The 21508-nt window shown below is 36.8% G+C and overlaps 1 protein-coding gene across 6 annotated transcripts in view; it reads left to right on the forward strand.

Annotated features, from left to right (window-relative positions):
- The first annotated feature begins 2072 nt into the window (after positions 1-2072).
- Cnot4 (CCR4-NOT transcription complex subunit 4) overlaps positions 2073-21508 on the forward strand; it is a 117858-nt gene continuing 98422 nt past the window's right edge. For 2 of the 6 annotated variants that reach the window (XM_065233925.1, XM_065233943.1), the window contains exon 1: positions 2073-2163. The gene's annotated coding sequence lies outside the window, so the exon portion shown is untranslated. Of the gene's footprint in view, positions 2164-12738; positions 12846-21508 lie in introns of those variants that run through there. The other 4 variants (XM_065233952.1, XM_065233961.1, XM_065233969.1 and 1 more) reach the window with 3 other exon arrangements.

The following is a 21508-nucleotide window of genomic DNA, read 5'->3' on the forward strand; positions in this document are numbered from 1 at the left end:
TTGATTCTAACATCAGGAAACATCTACATTAGAAAACATCAGAATACATGTACATATAAAAACATCCGAACAACGTTTAGTATTTTAGTATTAGCACATAGTATTTTTCCAAAAACAAAAACAATGATTTTTACCTGAATATCAAATTCTATGTGAGAAATCATATAGATTTCATTGGACACATAACGTTCATATGATTTAGTGGTGCAATTTCCAATTATGGGATCACATGAAAGTTATGTGAAATTCACATGGATATTTTCCACTGGTTATGTGATTTATTTTATGAGTGTAATGCATCATTTAAATGAAAAGAGTGCGAGCAAGAGGGAAACAGATTAGTGGGAAAACAAATCATTCATTCATCCCTGTGTACTAGATAGAGAAAGACTATTAAACATCAAAAAGGTCTATAGTAGAGTCGGTGTATAATGAGTCACGCCAAGAGAAAAACAGTTGAACTCGCATCACGGTTTTCGAAAGATTCCCATTCTTTTCACTTGGCAACAGAGGACTTCTACAACAACTTCAAATGACTTCTAGCGAGAGAAAAAATACTGCGGCTGTAGTAAATCATTATATCAGTGATTTTGTCAAATTATCTTAACAAAAAATAGTAGAAATTCTCATTGCTAATCATTACCGAGCGTATCCCATGACAATTTAACGCTCACTGCGTGTTTATGCTCATTTCTTCGATTATATTTTATATTTTATTGCAATACCTTTCGTGAACCTTTCATAGCATCGTAATGTTTATTTACTTTGCACGATAGGTAGCCGTTTTGACAGTTCAATAGGTAGACTTGGCTTCACTCTTGGCGTGACTCATTATAAACCGACTCTAGTCTATAGTAGCGGTACGTTAGAAGCGTTAGGTTCCTATAGTTGTGCATCGAGACTCAATATACAACTATGAACCTAACGCTTCTAACGTACCGCAACTACACAGAAAAAAAAGTTGTTGAATATTATTACATCCAAACTGCTGCAACCAGGTCAATCCATCGGTTGTGTAATATAACGTTGTACGATGTACATCGATTTTGCGAACAAAATGACATCCATTGATGTAATATTGTATGTCCTTTTTGCTATTATATCATTATTTCATACATCAGCTTGAATTACATTGATCGATATTACATTTTTTTTTGCTGTGTATAGGAGCGTTTACCCTATAAATTTTGAAAAACCATAAAATGCATAAAATTTAATCTACACAGAGTTGGTTGGAAATGCTAACATGAAGCTTTTAGTGTGATGATTTATTAGCTAGAGAATGATCTTTAGAAGAGGGTAGGTGGATAGTTCCGTTAGAGTACGGCAGTATGAAAATTGAATAGAAGTTGAAAATGAGCGAAGGGCCATTAAAGCGACAGTTTACAAGATAGACGCACATTTTTGCCTAGCCCGTACGATGTACGCGGGGACTTGAAGTATGTCTCCAAGTCCACAGGCAAAAATGTGCGTCCCTCTTGTTGCTCATAAACTGACTGCGGCTGTGGAATAGTTCTAGCGACGTTTTCATCACTACCTAAAGCCCCACGCAACACAATAGTTGGGTAAAGAAGAACTGCATTATAACACACCATCGACTGGAAATGCTCTCGCAAACGCAAACACTTTGAATGTTAATCTACACACCCAATTTAAGTTTTCATTATCAGTCAAACGATTATGACCAGCAATCCAATGCTTTACTAAAAAACCTCGAAATCCGCAATATATTCATATATATTTATTTATATATTTCTCTCACGCCTACAGCCAGTTGTCTCCGTTGTCTCCTTTTACTCTTAGGTCTATACCACCTTCTCCAAAGTATCATTGTAACTGATGCAGTTAAATCTAACGCTACTGTCAAATTGTATAACGCTACCCAACAGCTGACATTCGCGATAGTGGCCCACTTTTGACAGCTGTCAACGGAGAAACCATTCGCTCCCGAGCCGCCATTTTGTGGTTTTGGGTGTTGAATTTGCTTCCGCTACGTAGACCCAAAATCTCAATGCATCTCGCTTGCACCAGTGCCCGTGCCCTATGGTGCCGTCTCGCTTCCCCGTCGATCGTCACTGTATTTTTTCCTAGCGATTCGATTCGAAGTTGGTTCGATTTTCCTGGCTGGAAATCTTTGATTTCGCTTGCTAATTTGCGTATCAGGTAACTAAAATAGTGTTCAAAGTGTACATCAGCGTGTCGTGCATTGAGGAAAAGTGGAATTGATGCCGAAAGTGGTTGGAAAAGTGTGTAATTCTTCCGAAAATTGTTGGTGACCCTTTCGCGAAAAAGGGGGAGATTTCTTTTTTTCTCGCTGCTTCCCTTCACTCACTTTACTTACGGTGGAGTAGGTTCGGAGCTGCGGCGGTGGAGGTGGGAGAGTTTTCATCCATAGATGCAGCAGTAGCCCAGCTATGTAGTCAGTCAGTCAGTCAACCAGCCAGTCAGCAGTGTTAGCAGGAATTTCATACCGTGGATGAAACGGACACAACGACCAGGAGCGGATAATAATGGGAAGAGAAAAAAAAACGGAGAGGGTTTTGGGTGATGGATTGTTTATGACGATCTGGAGACTTTCAGTTCGGTTCCTTATTGCTCCCCCGTATGGGAAATTGAATTACCGATGCCCTTTCCCGATTACCAACAGGATACGTAAGTAAACACAGTTTTGATTTTATTTATCAGTTTGGGAATGACGATCGATCTGATTGGATCAAGGTAAATGTTCCATAGGTTCGTAGAAAAACGATACAAGCTCAGTTGAGTTGTTATCATGAAATCAAAACAAAATTGATTTTTCTCCGCAATGGTTCTGTCACCCACTTTTCCGATTATTTTCCATTATTCGAAAAGTTTCGATTTTGTTCCGTACTGGAGGGTCGTAGTAGTGGTGAAATCTTATTCCACTACTAAGTGGGAACCTGCAATGCAAGGGACTTATTGCACAACCACAAGCAACCCATCGATGTAATCAAAACTCTTTCGGTGGGTCGGTGTTGCCATCTGACTTCGATTACCACTTATCGCAAGGTTGATGTTTATTTTGAAGCAAATTGGGTTGTTTAATTTCGGAAAACCTATCGTTTTTTGATCATCATCTGAGAGAACTTCGTTTTTTGAGTACATCGATATTTTTTTATATCGATCCTATAGCCATTCTTCCCGGTTTTTGAATCAAGATTTAAATTTTTAATTTTTACTCTAAATCGTATTAGTTGACTGCTCGCTCCGATACAAAGTCTCATCGAGAGCCGCAAAGATGGGATTTTTGCTAATGTAATCGCACTTATTTAAAATTGTTCCAGTGCACCAAAACTGATGAAATTTTGGATTCTCGTTCCATTTTGAATGCATATTACGAATGTGTATTTTCCTCAATACGCCTAAACAACTCAATTGCCACCATTGGTACACTATTGATATGCACTGAAAATCATTGCTTTGAAGAGGATTTCTTGTGAAGATGTCTTGATGTCTTCAAAGTGATATTAGTGATCGTTTAATTATGTATATGTTTAAAATTCCAATACATTGTGGACCAATATCAGGGAATAAGAGAAAAGTGTATTATTTATGGTAAATGCTGCTTTCTTAATTGTTGCCTTGTTCAAAGTTGTACTTAGTTCGTAAGTGATTTTTTTTTTCGTTTTAAGATCAGTTTGACGTTTGAAGCTATTTTTGTTTTCATTTTTAATACCGTGAGGCATTGTTAACTTTTGCCGCAGAGACGAACTAGCCAATGGCTGAAAGTCTCTATAATAAAGAAATCAAACCAAATCAATCAACTTTTGCCATAAGTTCAGATTTTCTCAATGTCTACAATGAGCAGTTTGGGGTAGTTTTTGCATTTTACGGCCATGTCGACGGTCATTATGGTGTTTTCGGCTTTTTAACTCTTCTAATGGTTGTCTGGCTTTTCAAGACCGTTTTGGCGTTTTGAGGCGATTCTAGCTACATATTTGAAATCCATGTTGGCGTTTTTATATACAGTTGACAAAACATAGTTCTGTTTGAAGCAGTAGGTAGAATAAAGTTTAAGCTTGCTATAGGTACGTAAGAAAAAGTAGATTTTAATTCTAGTAATAAACTTTATTTGTTTTTGCGTTGTAAAAATCAAGTGAGAAATGCTCGCTGCACATTTCGGACTTTAAGTCTAAAAATTCATTGGTGTTGGTTCAAATGTTAAGATTTACCTACTCTTTGCATATTTATAGTAAGCTATGATCCTAATCTATCTATTACTTTAAAGAAAAACAAATTTCAACAACTGAGTGAAAAGTTATTAACAAATGAGCAGTTGGTGTGTACAACTGTGCATGCCAAGCATGATTTTGGCGATGTAAGAATTTCTGTGTATCGCTAAGGATAATTTCAAGGGAGGAAAATTTCAACTGAAATCTGACGATTGCTTCAATGTGGTTCAAAGGAAATTTTAATAATAATTCATACGAAATTCTGAGAGTAATATCATGACAATTCTGAAAAGAATCCCATGGAAATTCAAAGGAGTATTCCAATGCTATTTTTAGGAGAGCTTCAATAAATTTTTGGAAGCATAGGTAAAAACCGAAGCATTAGTTTGAATTAACCGACGTATTGTACTGCCTATAATCGCATAGCAGTCCCATATGGATTTTCGGCAATTTTAAGATGACAACGTTATCCACTATCAACTTACCTTACCAATCAGACTAAGGCCTTGTTGTCTTCTGCTGTCCGAAGAAGTCGTCTCCACTCTACTCGATCCATGGCCACACTTCGCCAGCCTCGTAGTCTGCGAAGGGTCCGCAAGTCGCCTCGTACTTGGTCGATCCACCTTGCCCGCTGCGCGCCTCTTCTTCTTGTTCCTGTTGGGTCGCTTTCTAGAACCATTTTCACTGGGTCGTCGTGCGGCATTCTTACGACGTGCCCAGCCCACCGTAGTCGCCCAATTTTTGCAATGTGGACGATGGATGGTTCTCCCAGCAGCTGGTGCAATTCGTGGTTCATTCGCCTCCTCCACGTTCCGTCATCCATCTGCACTCCACCGTAGATGGTACGCAACACCTTCCGTTCGAAAACACCAAGGGTGCGTTGGTCCTCCACGAGCATAGTCCAGGTCTCATGGTCGTAGAGCACCACCGGTCTAATCAGCGTCTTGTAGACAGTCAACTTCGTGCGGCGTCCTCCGAAGTCCAAAGTAGGCTCGATTCCCTGCCATAATGCGTCTTTGAATTTCCCTGCTGGTATCATTTTCGGCGGTCACCAGTGAGCTCAAATACACGAACTCCTCGACCACCTCGATTTCGTCACCGTCAATCTGAACTCGGGGTGGGAGGCTAACATTGTCTTCCCTAGAACCTCTTTCTTTCAGGTATTTTGTCTTTCATGCCTTGATGGCAAGTCCAATCCGCCTAGCTTCAGCCTTCAGTCTGATGTACGTTTCCGCCATCGTCTCAAAGTTCCGTGCCATGATGTCAATGTCATCGGCGAAGCCAAGAAGCTGGATGGACTTCCTGAACTTCTAACGCGATGTTGAATAGCAGACACGAAAGTCCATCACCTTGCCGTAGCCCCCTTCGAGTTTCAAAGGGACTCGAGAGTGTCCCCGATACTCGAACAACGCACATCACTCGATCCATTGTCGCCTTGACCAATCGCGTCAGTTTATCCGGAAATCCGTACTCGTGCATAATCTGCCATAGCTGATCTCGATCGATTGTGTCGTATGCGGATTTGAAATCGATGAACAAATGATGTGTGGGCACGTCGTATTCGCGGCATTTCTGCAGAACCTGCCGAATCGCGAAAATTTGGTCCGTTGTAGCGCGGGCACCCATGAATCCCGCCTGGTATTGCCCACGAATTGAATAGTGCAGTGCTTTCATACTCAGCCTAAGCAGTCAATGATTTTACGGTCTGATCGCATATCAATCCTATCCTTGAAATTAGATCGTCCAGAGGTCAAGTTATAGATCTGCTATTTGGATCGCCATATTTTTCGCTGATATAACAAAACATGCAAGCTTCATTGAATCTGATTTCAACTTGAAAAACATTATCAATTAATTTACTATGATTTTTAAAATATTCACATGGGAATTGCACTTCATAAATTCAACTGCCATTTTCTCAATGCCTGCTTTTCCCATATGGGACTAATATGGGATGATAGGCAGAGTAGGACGGATCTCTCTTTCTTATGTGGTAGCCGTTATATGTGAAATAAATACTTAACTCCTTCCGATGCTTACCGACGATAAAAATACTAGTTAACGGAATCATGATCAGGGTAGAGTAAGATCATGGATTATCATTTGTGTTACACATCATGATCAGCAACAAAAACGATAATCTACTGATATGATAACAATCACTTTGTAATGTATATCAAAATCTAGGAACTTGCTGTCTTCGGAAAAGTTGTTCTAGAGGTCAAATACCCTAAAATACGGATATTTTTGGAATCGGGATGACACATATATTTTGAAAATCAATGTAGGTCGCCATTTTGAAATCCGTCATCTCGGCCGTTGGTTTCGGAAAAAAAACTGTCAAATACCCTGTAATATGGGTATTTCTGGAACTGGAATAATGTATAGATGTCGAAAATCGATGTCAACCGCCATTTTGGAATCCAATTTGGCGGCCTTTGGATTTAGATAGAACTGACAAATAAACTATTCAACATGGCGGCCGACATCAATTTTTGACATCTACACGTCATCCCGTTTTCTAAAATGCCCACATTGTAGGGAAAAGTTGTTTCTAAAATCAATAGCTGCCATCTTGGATTCCCAAATAGCAGCAGATATTAATTTTCTACATCTGCATGCTATCCCTGTTTCGAAAATACCCACATTGCAGGGTAATCTTGGATTTCCAATTGGTGGCGGACATCAATTTTCGACAGTTTTTCTTAAATCGATGGCCACCATCTTGGATTTCATAATGGCGGCAAACATCGATTTTCGATCTCTATGCGTCATCCTCATTCCGAAAATTCACATATTATTAGGGTATTTGATTAGCCTTGTCTTAAATGGGGAATTTTCAGTGACGACAGCTCCGACATGTTCGTTTTTTATGAATGGGGCGGGGCATAAAGTATCTTTTGCGCAGAATATGTAAAAAAGGAGGGACTTCAAATGTTGAACTAAATGCATATATGGTTTGTAGTGACAGGTACTTTATTTTGTAATCTGTGAAAGGGAAATCACAAATCGAGTGTCTTCAAAATGCATGGCATGTTAAGCTCAGCTATGTCAAGATTGAGCGCGTGAGAGAGAATTTTCTCTCTCAATTTTGAATTTTTAGATTTTTTATCTCATAAAATCCCGTGTCAGATTTTTTGTCTCATAAAATCCCGACGGTTCCGTCTAGGGTTGAACCCAGGCCCTTTGGTGCGATATCGAGCAAAGTCGGATATCAAAATAATTTCAAAATGATATCAAATTATGTTTTTGAAATCTAGTTTTTAACATATTTTGATATACTATTTTTTTAATTTCAGTTGAATTCATATTTTGATATTTCTAAACAATATAATTAAAAACAAAATTTGATATTTTTTGAAAAGAGCATCCACATTTATCACTGAAATCTATATACTTTTTATTTTTTTTCTTACGAGTCAATCAGCATGCTTGCTTATTAAAGAAGCTACTCAAACAACACCTTTGCGAGCAACCAGAATCAGCGATTCTTGGAAAAAATCAGAGAGTATACTCCTTCAAATAATTGTTTTAAGTGTAACTTTTTTCATAGATTTTCAATATATTTAACATATTCTACTGTTTACCTACTGTTTACCGTTTACCGTACAAAAATACATATTTTTACTGAACATTATAACATGCTATCTCTTAAAATTTAAATATGTATTCAAAAATTAGACATTTGCAGGAGTTTTTTAGTTATTAAAACCACCTAAAAGATCGCGTGCTGCCACATGTTTTTATAACAATAAGTATAGATTCAGAATCCTTCCTATAATTTTGCGCCAATTTGCGCCGGAAATAGTTATTTGAGAAGCAAATACCCCTAAAAATATCGATTATTTAAGAATAACTTTTGACGTAGGACTACGTCTTTGATTTCTATATGGGGGTACACTTTGTGAAAACCGAAAATGGAACATGTAACAAATTAAGAAAGATTTTGAACGTTAATAACTCAGCTGCCCCTGGTACAATTTTAATAATGTTATCACCAATCGATCAGAAATATGGCTACGCATCGATAAAAATGCTTCCGAATGTTGATTTTTAACAAGAAACTATTGAAAAACTGGTAAATGTTCAGCATTGTCCAAAAGCGTCGAATTAACTAACAAATCCACCAATTACCTACATGCATATGCTGCTGCCCCAGCACAGTCGTCAGAGAATAGTAAGTAGACGAAACAAGTCGAAGAGGCATTCGCTTCCGATCCTCGGGCGCATGCGAATAGGGAGGATGGAATTGCGTAATATTTTGCACACTCATCGCCATACTCAGAACCAAACGCTCCCAACGACCACACCACTGTGTTGTGGTGTTCTGTCGTCGAAATTAGTAGCAGCAGTAGCAGTGCTTTCGGCGTGTGGCGTTGAAAACTGTTCTCCAGTAACAACGAAAGGCTGCCTGCAAGCAGCGAACTGCAGAGCCCACATAAGCAACCATCAAAGGAGGAAGAATCTGCACCGCTATGCTATGGATCGGAATCAGTAGCTCTTCGTGAGTCGCTGCGGGTCGGTCATCTATGCCATGCGTGTCACCCTCGCTCCAAACGACATACAGCTCGACAGCCTCATCCGTGTTGAACACACAGCTCAGAATTCAGAATTACTCAACCATCACTACAAAATGGTCGTTTTCAGGGTCACCAAAAATTTGTTAAAGAGAATTATTTGGACATTGGTCAAGGTCATCAGTTCCCACAAACAGCTAGCTATCAAGGCTCAACCTGTCTATAGAAGGTGTGAAATTGTAGGCCTGAATATATTGGTGCAATTAGTTTTTCCTCAGCTTTCATTCCACACGATTCGTTTCTTTCGTTTAATCAATCACCCTTGCAGTGACGTCGAAAAGATTGTTACAATCGGCGCTTACATATGAAAATTTATGTGGATTTTAAATTTTTTTTGTATGTTACCAAAATTAATGAATGGCTTGCCACTAAATGTTGAGATAATTTATTGATTATTGAATTATCACACTGTATACCACGAAAAAGCAGCCTGTTTGTGAGTTTTTGCCTGTTTTCAAGTAAGGTGTTATCATAAAAAAACAAATAGCCAGCTGGTATTTCCCGGCGACTTTACAAATAAATAAAATCAAACAAAATCATCATGCAGAACTAGCTAGGATTTGTTTTACTTCATATTTCACAATATTGCTGTCGAGTGTTAAGACATCGTCTCCCGCAAAGTTTACATTTTCCCTCTACCAACACATACATCAGGGCTAGATAGATCTCCACAGGATCTATAGAATCCACGCAATTTCAAAAAACCCAAATGCACAGCATTACGAAAAGAGGTCAGGTTTCGACCAATAGCAGATAGATTTTAATTCTAAGCAAGCCAAACGATTGGAAATTTATCTACCAATCTGCTAAAATGAACACAGGCCCGAATGTATTGGTGAAATTAATCATCGTCCGCCCATTACCAGAACACGCTGGTAGGAAGTGTTAAAAATCCATATAGAATTTGAGAGAAGTGGGAATAATTCGCAAATTTGTGGGAAAATTAGCTCTCACGAGTTCAATTTCTCAAAGTCCCTCCTTTTTTTACATATTCTGCACAAACAATACTTTCCGCCCCGCCTCATTCATATAATTCGGAAGGAAATCCTGTGAGGGGTGAATTGAATACACTTTAATACCAAAATGCACAAAAGTTAAAAATTCATAAATAACAAAAATTTAAAAATACACCTTTTAATCGGGTAGATGAATTGAAAATACTCAAGTTGACAGTCCCTTGGATTCTCTTCTTCAACTTTCTCTTTGAAATAAATACTACAAATTTGATACGCTTACAAATAAAAAACGGAAAGAGTTAAGATAATTGATGATCAATTAAAAGAACTAAATGTTCACATTCGTTCCGTCCACTAGCGGTCCTACGTCAAGCTTCCGTTCGTGTCCCTAGGCACAGACCCTTCTACTTTTTTGTTTCAAGAGATAATTAGTTACAATGTTCATCAAAAGCATGTGTTTAAACATGCAAAATATAGTTGTAGAATAAACCAAAATTGTAGGATGCCTAGAAAATCAGTTGTACTAAAAAACATGATTTAAAGGGGGCCTTTCACGAAGAATGATACATATCTCGCAATTTATAAGAGCTAGAAATTTTGGGTATTCAGCAAAGTTGCTAAAAATAACATTTGCTAAAACTTTATTCAAGACGTTATATCTCTATCAGAATCAGATAAAAAATTATTTTTTTGATCTCACTTTTAGGTAGATTAATCACCACCAAACCGTCTACATCAAAAGAAGCGGATTAACATATGCAAAAACATCTTTAAACAAACTATATCCCTAGAATCAATGTTTGAGAAGTTATTAAAAAAGCACACGAAAACGGCAAAAAGCAACACTGTGCACTGAGGCAAAAGAACGTAAGAATCCCTAAAGGAATCGGTGTGAATTTCAAAGATTTGCCTTATGAAAAATAATGTCGACAAAAAATAATAAACTGGAGCAGACTGGAACCGAACCATGGACGTTGAGATTACGGGTCCTGTTACTGGACCACTCGTCTGTCAACGCTTGGAAATGGAACTTCTGTAAAGACTCAGCTTTATAAATCTGAATTAATGAACACCTTCCTCCGCCCGCAAATTTTAATGGGCGGTGAAGAGATCTATAGGTATTTGGTCAATCCCGTTAAAAAAATCATGTGAATTGAATCCCGCGGAGAGTTGCAATGACATTTTGAGTAGAATTTCCGTAGAATACTTGGGAGAGTTTCAAGGTTATTTCAATGTTATACCGCTGATAATGTTAGTATGATTCATGGGAGGTTTCCAAGAAAATTTTGAAGAGCGTTATCATTGATTTTTTTGAGTCCACCCCAATAGAGTACCTAGTGAATGCTGATAAGAGTTCCAAGGAAATGTTCTGGATGTTTGTGCGGTGAATTTCTGGGCAGAAAAGCGATCGATAAAGAGAATTGTAGTGTTGGCAGCCAACATCGAGATCACACTGGATCCCTTGAATGTAATCTCTTAATTATGTGTGAATTCATCTCATAATTTTATTTATGCTTACTTCTAAACATATGTAAAAGTGGGGCAGTTTGGTCACCATAAGAAAATCATCACTACCAAATTCAGTGGAAAATTCGAATCCTATTCAAGTCCTATTTACATCATGAATACAAATTGAATATTAAAAGTAAACTTTTAAATAGTATGAAAGCTCCTACCCGAAAAAAATAATTATAATAAAACAACGTGTAATTTCGTATAATTTCGAGTACATTAAAATTTATTGTTGAATTGTTGTACGGGAGAAAACCTAAAATTCGTTTTTTACCGATACAATGCTCAAACAATGAAAATGAATGTGATGAGATCAAATTTGTTCTAGAAAAATCAGTTTGGGCTGTCAATCATGCTCATTTTAAAAATCCGTTGAACCTTCGCTGAGATACTACAATTTGAATTTGGGGTCAAATTGTCCCCAAGGTACAAACAACGTTAGTTTTTGTTTGGCTCAGAAGAAGATTAGCTATGATTCGCTGTGGCATTCTTATTCTCGGAACCACATCGAAACATTAAGTGCACAAATATAAGCTTCTACGACATGTGCAATATTCAAATTGTTACTCCACGTTTGCTGCACTGCAGCATACATAAAGTACCAATTTTAAATGAAATTGGGCACTGATTTCCGAGATTTGTGTAATTGAAAATTTTTTAGTGGAAGTGCCTATTTGTTGACTCTACAAAGAATCACCTAAAACTGAACGGATATTTTTGAAATGTTGACCAAAATTTGCTCATAAGTTCTAGTTTCAGCTGGCAAAGTTTGGTTGAAATGGTGCAATCGTTTATGAGAACATTGAATAAAATGAAAACATTTTTTTTACAAAAAATGTTCTAGATAGGCTAAGTTGATCTAGATAAAACAAAAATCCATATTTTTTTTCATATTGCCTTGATAAAAATTGTGCGGTAGAGGGTTAAAGTGCAATCGGTTGGCATCGCTTGCTTCGATTTTTTTTTTCACCCCTGCTACCAACTTGTGTCTTTGTTTACGTTCCCTTTCTTGCAGCAGCAGATTAAAAAATAATACTCTCAACACCCAACACAACACGGAATTCGATCGCCCGTGTACCATCTCTACTCCCGTGGGTGTATGTGTTTGTGTGCGCAATGCATACGTGCCACTTTTATGCCGTACTGTGCGCCGTTTCACTCACACATTCATAGTGCAAAACGATCAGCGAGTGTGAGAACTACTTTGCAGTGTTCGTCAGGTTGAGAGAGATGGGAAAATAGCAACACTGGCTACAACAAACTGACTGGGTGTTTGTAGTAAATATGGCGAGGGCAGTGTCGCGTGCCGTCGGTGTATTGGTGTGGCTGTTAAATCCACCGTGCGGTATTAATAGTAGTAATAAATAGCAACCAGGCAGCGTATAGTAGTTGTACCAACGGTAGCTATACGGCAGTAAAGCGATTGATTCGCGTGAAATAAAAAAAAATCAGTCATCTTCGAGCGCTTTCGAGTTGTGTATCGTTTTCGCGTTTTTCGCTATTTGACGGTGTGTTGAATCAGAAGAAAATTCCTCGGTTCAGAGTCGGTTCCCTATCAGCTTACTTACTTGCTATAATAGAGAGTGGCAGTTTTGTGTGCATTATAGGTAATAAATTTGGTTCCGTTTGAAGGAGTTTGCAACTTGGTACGTGACCTTCTTTTTCACCCTTTGCTCGCGGAGGAAGGAGTGCAGATCAATGATTTAAGAATGGCATTATTACCAATTTGAATGTTGTGTGTAAAATTGATGAGAAAAGGTGTGATTCCCAGGGAAAATTTCCACACGAATTCTATTCGAAGCTAGAGAGATGTCTGTTGAAAGCTCTAATTGGCCCCGTCGAAACGGGCAAAGGGCTAGAGAGTGGGAGAGATCCTACTCCTCCGCTGCCAATTATAGTAATCATCGCTTGAGAGCAAATCCATTGCATTTTCCCATTCAAACAAAGATACATATTGTGGAAGGTTTCGAGTTGAACGTCGTTTTTTTTTTCTTCAAACGCCAAGAGATTACGACGACACTGAAAACCACGGCAAACCAGTCCCAGAGTGTTACGACGACGACGGTGAAGAGATTTTCTATTTTCCTACCACCAATCAACAACAACTGCAACAACAAGCAGCAAAACAAGCCAAAACGGAAGAAACGAAACGAAAAAAAAGAGAAACGGCCACCACCGATCAAGAAGCAGCAGCTCAAAATTATTTCTCGTGGCCGAGCGCAGCAGCTGATGGCAATGATGGCATAACACCACCGACGACCCGTGTGTCCGTGTGCACATCGCAGTTAGATGTACATGTGGCTGTGTGTGCGGTGCGGTGGCGACTGTGGGTTCGATCCTATCTCGAGCAGAGTGCGATACTTTTTGTTCGTAAAACAAGTGGCGACGACGGCGGAGTAGAAATTCCTATGTAAATTGGATTTTGTGTTTTGTGCAATTCGGTTCGATTTGTGCTGTGCAGAAATTTGGAAATCCTAATAATATTTGGCCGTGGTTTCCCATTGCACAACTATTGCAGTGGCTCAGGAATTGGTTGGTGACAAATACGGCGCATGCATGGTGATATTGGGCTGTGAGTGATGAGTCAAGAATATAGAACCTAGTGGAGCGTGCTGTTGCTATCGTCGATAGTGGCAATGAATCACCCGGAATTGGTTTGGTAAATCAGCATAAAGTGTGTCAGTCGGTGGAGTACTTGCAAGAACAGGAAATTACATGGAAGTTATTTGAAATTAACTAATTATTGTTGTAGTGGAAAATCCTACCCTTTCAACCGTGACCATTTCCGCATTATTGTCAAATTTACTCTTGATTTGAAAACCCTAATAATCGAGTCCTTGGCAGAAGGCTTTCAATCGAATCGGAAAGTTAAGCGGAAATCTTCAATCTATATTGAAGCGTAAGGTAATCTCAAGGACCCAATGAATAGGTATTTTTCTATAGTATTATTTTGTGTTTACTATAATATTATTATGTTATTAATATATTACTATGCATATTTCCGAATTTTTATGATTAGTAATTGCTGTATTGTACAGTACAGTCATACTTCGAAATAACGTAGCTTATTTTTTGATTTCATTGCGTTATATCGAAACAATACAAACAATTTAATTAAAAACTGAAAATGTGTTCTGGGCTACCTTGGGGAGTCACGAAAAGAGCTGTCATGCGAGAATGAGAAAACAACTGCTGTCACCAGGGTTACTTCTATTCACTTCGCTATAAAAAATGTTTTTCGAAATTTTGGAATCAATAATGATATTTTGTATTTGTCAGATCAGGCATCAACATTATCCCTATCAATTATCATTTTCACACCTACAGGGTGGCAAGTGAACCAGGAAAACCGGGAAAAAGTCGGGAATTTATTTTCACCAGAAAAAACCAGGAATTTCATAAGTCCACCAGGAAAATAATCTTGTTTGTATAATTTAAATAGGTTTTAAACTTTATGTATGTCATAGTTTCTTTTTATAAACAGGTCAAAACTAACTATTTTGTTCAAGCTAAATCTTTCACATAACTAAACATTTATGAACAAAATTTACCCTGAGAATTTAGTAAATATATTTTGTATTTATTTTGAATTTAATCTTTTTCTCGAATCAATATGCAATGCAGATTTGTGCTTAATGGATAGCAGACTTAACCAGTGCCGACGCGTAGCCACTTTGAAGTACCTGTACATGTTCAATAAAAAAGTTCTGTTTCTAAAAACTTCAGATAAGGCCTTCGAACTTCATGCAAGTTCTACAAAATATTCGGGAAAGTCTTACAAGTTTCAGGAAAATCCTGTGAACTACTGTGATGACCTAAGACGGTCAGGAAATCTCTCCGAACCTTCAGAGGAGTCTTACGAACTTCAGGGAAGTCCTTTAATCTTTGGGGAATATCTACGAATTTTACAGAATTTTCTATAGATTTAATGTAACTTCTACGATATTTAGGCATTGCTTAAAGCTTAAGGATAATCCTATGACACTTACGGATTTTTTCCGAGCTTCAGAGAAGTCTTCAATACTCTTGGGAAGTCCTCTGAACTTAACATAGTTCTCCAAGCTCAAAAAAGTTCCTAGAACTTCCGAGAAGTCGATTGAACTACAGGTAGTCCTACGAAATTCATGGGAGCTCTCCAAACTTCAGGGAATTTCCAAGAAATTAAGGAAAGACCCACAAACTTTTGGAAAACCCTTCGATATTTAAAGCCTTATGAACTTCAGGGAAGCTCTTCTAAATTTAGGGTCCTCATATATTCAGTTAAGTCCTTCAAACTTCAGGGAAGTCCCCAGATCTTCGAGAAAGTTCTTCGAACTTGAAGGAAGTCTTACGAACTTCGTGGTACTTCTACGATATTTAAGAAATTCCTATGAATTTCAAAAAAACTCCGAACTTAAGGGAAGTCCTAAGATCTTAAAAAAAAAGTCCTTCGAACTTCGGGGAAGTCCCATGAAATTCAGGAAATACAAACTTCAATGAACCCTTCAGGAAAGACCTTAACGCTTGAGGGAAGTTCTACGAACTTTAAGGAGTTTCTATGAACTTCAGCCGTTAGTAATTTTAATAATAAGAGTTATTAAACCAGCGTTGCTTATAAAATTTTTAATCATATGATTTTGAAATCATGTTGTAATCAAAATTCCGGTAAATAAGATCCTTAATCGTTGACAATTTGCGGAAAATTTAAACAAACTGGAATTCCGTAAAATTGTTAGAAGCAAAGGTTTGTTTAAAGAGTCTTCATTCATATCACTCTTCGCAATTTTACCTTGAGATTAACTAGCCCGTTGGCTAAAAATCTCAATAATAAAGTAAAAAAATTGCAAATTCAAAAACAAAAATCTCAAGATTTAGGGGCTTATAGATCTCTAAATTTCAAACATCTGATAGGGCTCTGCGCTAGTCCGTCATATCTCAGCTTTTCTTCGTCATGAGCGGTTCCATATCATTAAAGCAACGAGTAATTTTCATCTTTTTTGATTTGCATGAAACCTTGCATACAAGTTTTTGGGGAAGAAAAACGCCGTTTTGCATACTTGGTTCGCCATTTTGAATCTAGCCTTACTTATGAGAAGGGCCTATGAAAAATGCACATGATATCTTCAAAAAATTGTATCTCGGAAACGGTTTGTCCGATTGGTTTGGTGTCTTGGGCGAAGTTTTAGACAATTGTTGGTGTTATATGTAAAAAAATATGCACGGTAAAAAAAAAGTTAGGTATTTGTGTTTTGAACTAAAATATAAATTTTCCCTTTAAAGTGACATGTCAATAATTTTTTTATTATCCTTATGTTATAGCTGACTAAAAATGCTATCTAGTACACAGTAGGTTGTTTTGGAGAAAAATAGGTTACGATGAAAAAAATTGTTTTTAAAAAAAATACAATTTTCAAAAAAGCTATTAAGAAAAGTCAAAAAAGTTTGTCACCCTAATTTTACGAAAGTACATCAAATTTGCAAACAAAAAGTACTTCGGTAACATTTTTCTAAGATGCACCGTTTAGAAGATATTACTGATTTAATATTGTTTTTTTTTTTGATAACTTAATAAGTTTTGGCCCTTTTCGGATGTACTCCGTGTTTTTCCAGTTTCAAAAGTATTTTTTTCGGAAAGATTGGAAAATTTTGAGTTAAAATGACACTGACAGTTTAAAGATTCGAGTGAAATTCTCTGCCTTAAAAGTATTTTGAAAAACAAGTTACAAAATCCCACTATCAGGAACAATGATTTCTTCAAGTGATTTTTGGTGCGTTGTGCTGAAAATGTGCATTCAACTCTTGCATATCGCCTAACAGTTTAATCCATTTAAACTGGATGTGTTTATACTGTGCATATTTTCTCTCTATTGCCGAACATCGCCACAGACATCAAACCGATGAGACAACTCGATTTCGAGATACACCTTTTTGAGAAATGCAAATGTAAGCTCCTCAATTAGCAAGATTCAAAAGAGCGAATTAAGCTTATTTTTCAGGGATGGTGATTGTGCGCAATAAAAAATAACATTATATGGTGGATATCATCAGTTTATTTTTATTCCTGTATTTTTATAAAATTATTGTTTACACAACTTTCTTAACAATATTGAATATTTTGGCATCATTGTCAGGAGTCCTGACTCAGGACAGTTTGAATAAAGCTTTGCCTTTATTGTATTTTCTGATAGAGGAAGAAATGAGTGGAATTTTAGAGTTCCTTGAATTGTTTTTGCATTATTATATTGATTATTTAGCTGCAAAGACATATTTTCGTATTCTTCTGTAGTAGAATAACAAAATGACAACTTTGTAAGTTCTTCTTCTTTTCGTTTGTTTGCCCAATTAAACAACTCTCTTGCAGTCTTTATCGGGTGTTCGCGTTCTTTGGCTAAACTTGCTCTGGTAGCCATGCGTTTTATCGTACCTCCAATAGCATCGCATGGACCTTTTCCGTGCGATGTTGCGAAGAAATGCCATTCAGCGTCAATACCATACTTTGACTTAAATTTACAAAGGCTAGAAAAGTTTTTTCGGTTTTTATACTGTGAAGCAGCACCATCTGACATAAAATCATTTTTTTTTATGTTTTTATTTTGATCAATTTGTAAAAAGTTTATCATTTTACCAATAAACAAATTGACAGCGATTGAATCATGTCTTAGTTCTTCAGAAATTATAATGAAGCTAAAATGTTTAATTTGCATATTTTCAGTATAATATATTACGAAAGGATGGATTGTGGCCTGTTGCACGTTCCAATGGTGTGATTGAACTTCATCCTGCAAAACGAAGCTGTAATTTTCAGAAAAGTCACAAATAGCTAAAAATTCACCATCTTGCAAGTTTTGTTGTGTAGTTTTCAAAAAATTGGATTGTTCGGTTTTTACAAAATCATGCAGAATCAAACTTTCTAATTTTGAGCTGAAAAATGAAACAAACTCATCGGTTTGCTTTACAATAGTTTCTAAATCACATCTGTCAGTGGTAACCCATTGTTCGAATGAAAGCTTTTCAACAAAGTTTTCTTCCAGTTGTTTCAATAAACTGTCTTCTAAAACTGAGGTATCTGGGCAGTTTTTACATCTTCGTAGATGGCAATGAGTTGTCTTATTTTCGCAAAGTAATCTATTCGTTAATGTTTTTAGATCATTCAAGACATTGTATTTGTTTAAGCTATGTAGAATTAAATTGACATTTTCATGCGTAGTGCAAACGCAAACATTATGTGTTCGTGTGATAGTCAATAGTTTACATTGCCTTGGCCGGAGGCTTGCAAATGATGAAAACCCTATTTTTACATTGACGTACATTTCATTAAAGCGATTAAAAGCTTCTCTCAATGTCATCATTAACAATCTTTTCTGAACAGCTAATCTCTTATTTCCTGTCTTTACGCTAACAAAATCTCTTTGGCCTGGCATTGCACGGCTTATATCATCGTCCTCAAAAAAATTCAAAACCAGTTCTTTTGTTTCATTACTCAAAGCTTTTCCAGAGCTTGAACCTTGAGATGAATCAAATACATTATCTCTTTCCTTTCTTGCATCTGATGCCATATTTCTACTGGTTTTAAATTCGTCTACAATTTTTGTACTGACCATGATTTTGGCAACAATGATAAAATTGATAGTTTTTCTTGCCTTGTGGCTGAATTTAAAAATTTAATTTTCATATTTTCTATGACTTCATCAAACTCGTTTGCTTTTTCTGTTTTAGCGTCTAATTTAAAAAGATTTCTTCGTACACCTTCGACGATTTCAGCGCACTTTTTTTCAGGATAGTGAACATTTTTAACCTTACCTAAATCTATAGGCGAAACACGAATAGCTGCTATTCCTCGGTTGAATATTTCGACGTCTACAGGCATCGTGAAGTCTTCATTTGATTTAATTGTGCTTAGCGTTGACTCTGATGGTATTGTGACCAAACTTTCATAGCTTTGCGAATCAAGTACATCAGGTATGGTCTGAACAGTTGGCATCCTTGAGCCGCCGGCTACGCTTTGTTCCTCGTTTTGGGTGAGGTGAGCTCTTGAATCAATATGTAGACGGCAAGACGAACAAACACGAAAATCCTTGGTGTTCAGTGTGGATACCTTGGAAAATCCAATTGATTTTAGTTTTTGGATGATACCATCCGTGAGATATCGCAGCTCTTTCGAACACTGAATGTCTTTGAATGGGCGAATACATCTTATTTTACTCATTTTGTAATCTGTAACAGAAAATATTTTCCAATTGTTAGTTTTGTACGAAAATATCACAAAACATATAATTAAAATGTGTATTTAAAACTTACCTTTGCACCAAAACGTGTTACACTTTCCTTTACAATTATTATGTTATCAAACAACACTGGATCTCGTTCAAAAACACAGGATTATGAGCTGAAATTACTATAATCACTATGCTACTAGCAACCTTTCTGCATTTACTGTTTGGTTTTCCCTAGTAGATACTGGATGAATTCCGAGTCAGACATTATTATACAGCTCACGGGTAGAAATCATAGAATGCTGGGTAAAGACTGTTGGAAGATAGGTAGAGTTGAACGCTCAGGTATCGTCGAACCTTCAGGTACGAGTTTGGAGAGTTGGAGCGAGGTAGATTTGCTGGCGTAGGTATATTGTTATTGAAGAAGATTGTAAATTGTATATACCTGGAATGAATAAAGAGTGCGGCGGTTGTTGATTGAGGTATCAGTCGGCATCCCTCTAGTTTGATGGAAGGTGACTACTGCGTTCTTTTTATTTATTATTAAGGAACGGTCAACGACGGAGCTAGCCTCGTTATGGCCAGCGTGGCCATGGTGGACTAGTTCCAACAAAGACCATGTTTACAATCACCAACTGTACGTAGTACAGCTAACTGGTATCTGATTACCTGTATCTAATACTTGTTAGCACGTTTTCAGCACAACGCACCAAAAATCATTTGAAGAAATCATTGTTCCTGATAGTGGGATTTTGTAACTTGTTTTTCAAAATACTATTAAGGCAGAGAATTTCACTCGAATCTTTAAGCTGTCAGTGTCATTTTAACTCAAAATTTTCCAATCTTTCCGAAAAAAATACTTTTGAAACTGGAAAAACACGTAGTACATCCGAAAAGGGCCAAAACTTATTAAGTTATAAAAAAAAACAATATTAAATCAGTAATATCTTCTAAACGGTGCATCTTAGAAAAATGTTACCGAAGTACTTTTTGTTTGCAAATTTGATGTACTTTCATAAAATTAGAGTGACAAACTTTTTTGACTTTTCTTAATAGCTTTTTTGAAAATTGTATTTTTTTTAAAAACAATTTTTTTCATTGTAACCTATTTTTCTCCAGAACAACCTACTGTGTACTAGATAGCATTTTTAGTCAGCTATAACATTAGGATAATAAAAAAATTATTGACATGTCACTTTAAAGGGAAAATTTATATTTTAGTTCAAAACACAAATACCAAACTTTTTTTTACCGTGCATATTTTCTCCATATAACACCAACAATTGTCTAAAACTTCGCCCAAGACACCAAACCAATCGGACAAACCGTTTCCGAGATACAATTTTTTGAAGATATCATGTGCATTTTTCATAGGCCCTTCTCATAAGTAAGGCTAGATTCAAAATGGCGAACCAAGTATGCAAAACGGCGTTTTTCTTCCCCAAAAACTTGTATGCAAGGTTTCATGCAAATCAAAAAATACAAAAAATAAAAATTGGAAAAATTTCCCACTTGTTCGTGGAACCGCTCTCATACACCCCTAAAATCGCTAATTTTACGGGTTATGGCAAATGTTTCAGTGTCAATCGTAATTAATCTTGTAAGCAAAGATGTTTTTGCAAAAACATGAGTGAAAACGCTTTGCTATTATAGTTTTAGCACATAGAACGGAAATATGCGCCATGATACGACGAAGTAGCGCGGCTTCCTACTAGCTTCTTTACAGCAAACAATCAGATAAAGATTTCACGGGCATTCGCAAGAACCTTAATACCTTTTTGTTTGTAAAATTCCGCATTGCGCGAAGAATGATCTCTCCAATGGTACAAGGATTCATTTTTGTTATTATACATTGTTTTTTTTTAAATACATGGTTTTTTAAACCAGGAAATTTTAAATCATTGACCAGGAAATGGAAATTCACTTGTCACCCTGCACCTATCGTTATCACCTATCTATATCCCTATCACAACTGCTTCTAGCAATGTTACTATCAGTAATAGAAAAAAATGATCGATAGATAATAGATTATCCCTATCATTGATAGGAGTGAGAGTGATATTATCAGCAGAGAAGCT

This window comes from Ochlerotatus camptorhynchus, unplaced genomic scaffold (genome assembly GCF_037179485.1).
Source record: "Ochlerotatus camptorhynchus isolate MF236.1 unplaced genomic scaffold, CSIRO-AGI_Acam_v1.1 ptg000037l, whole genome shotgun sequence".
NCBI classification, from domain to species: domain Eukaryota; kingdom Metazoa; phylum Arthropoda; class Insecta; order Diptera; family Culicidae; genus Ochlerotatus; species Ochlerotatus camptorhynchus.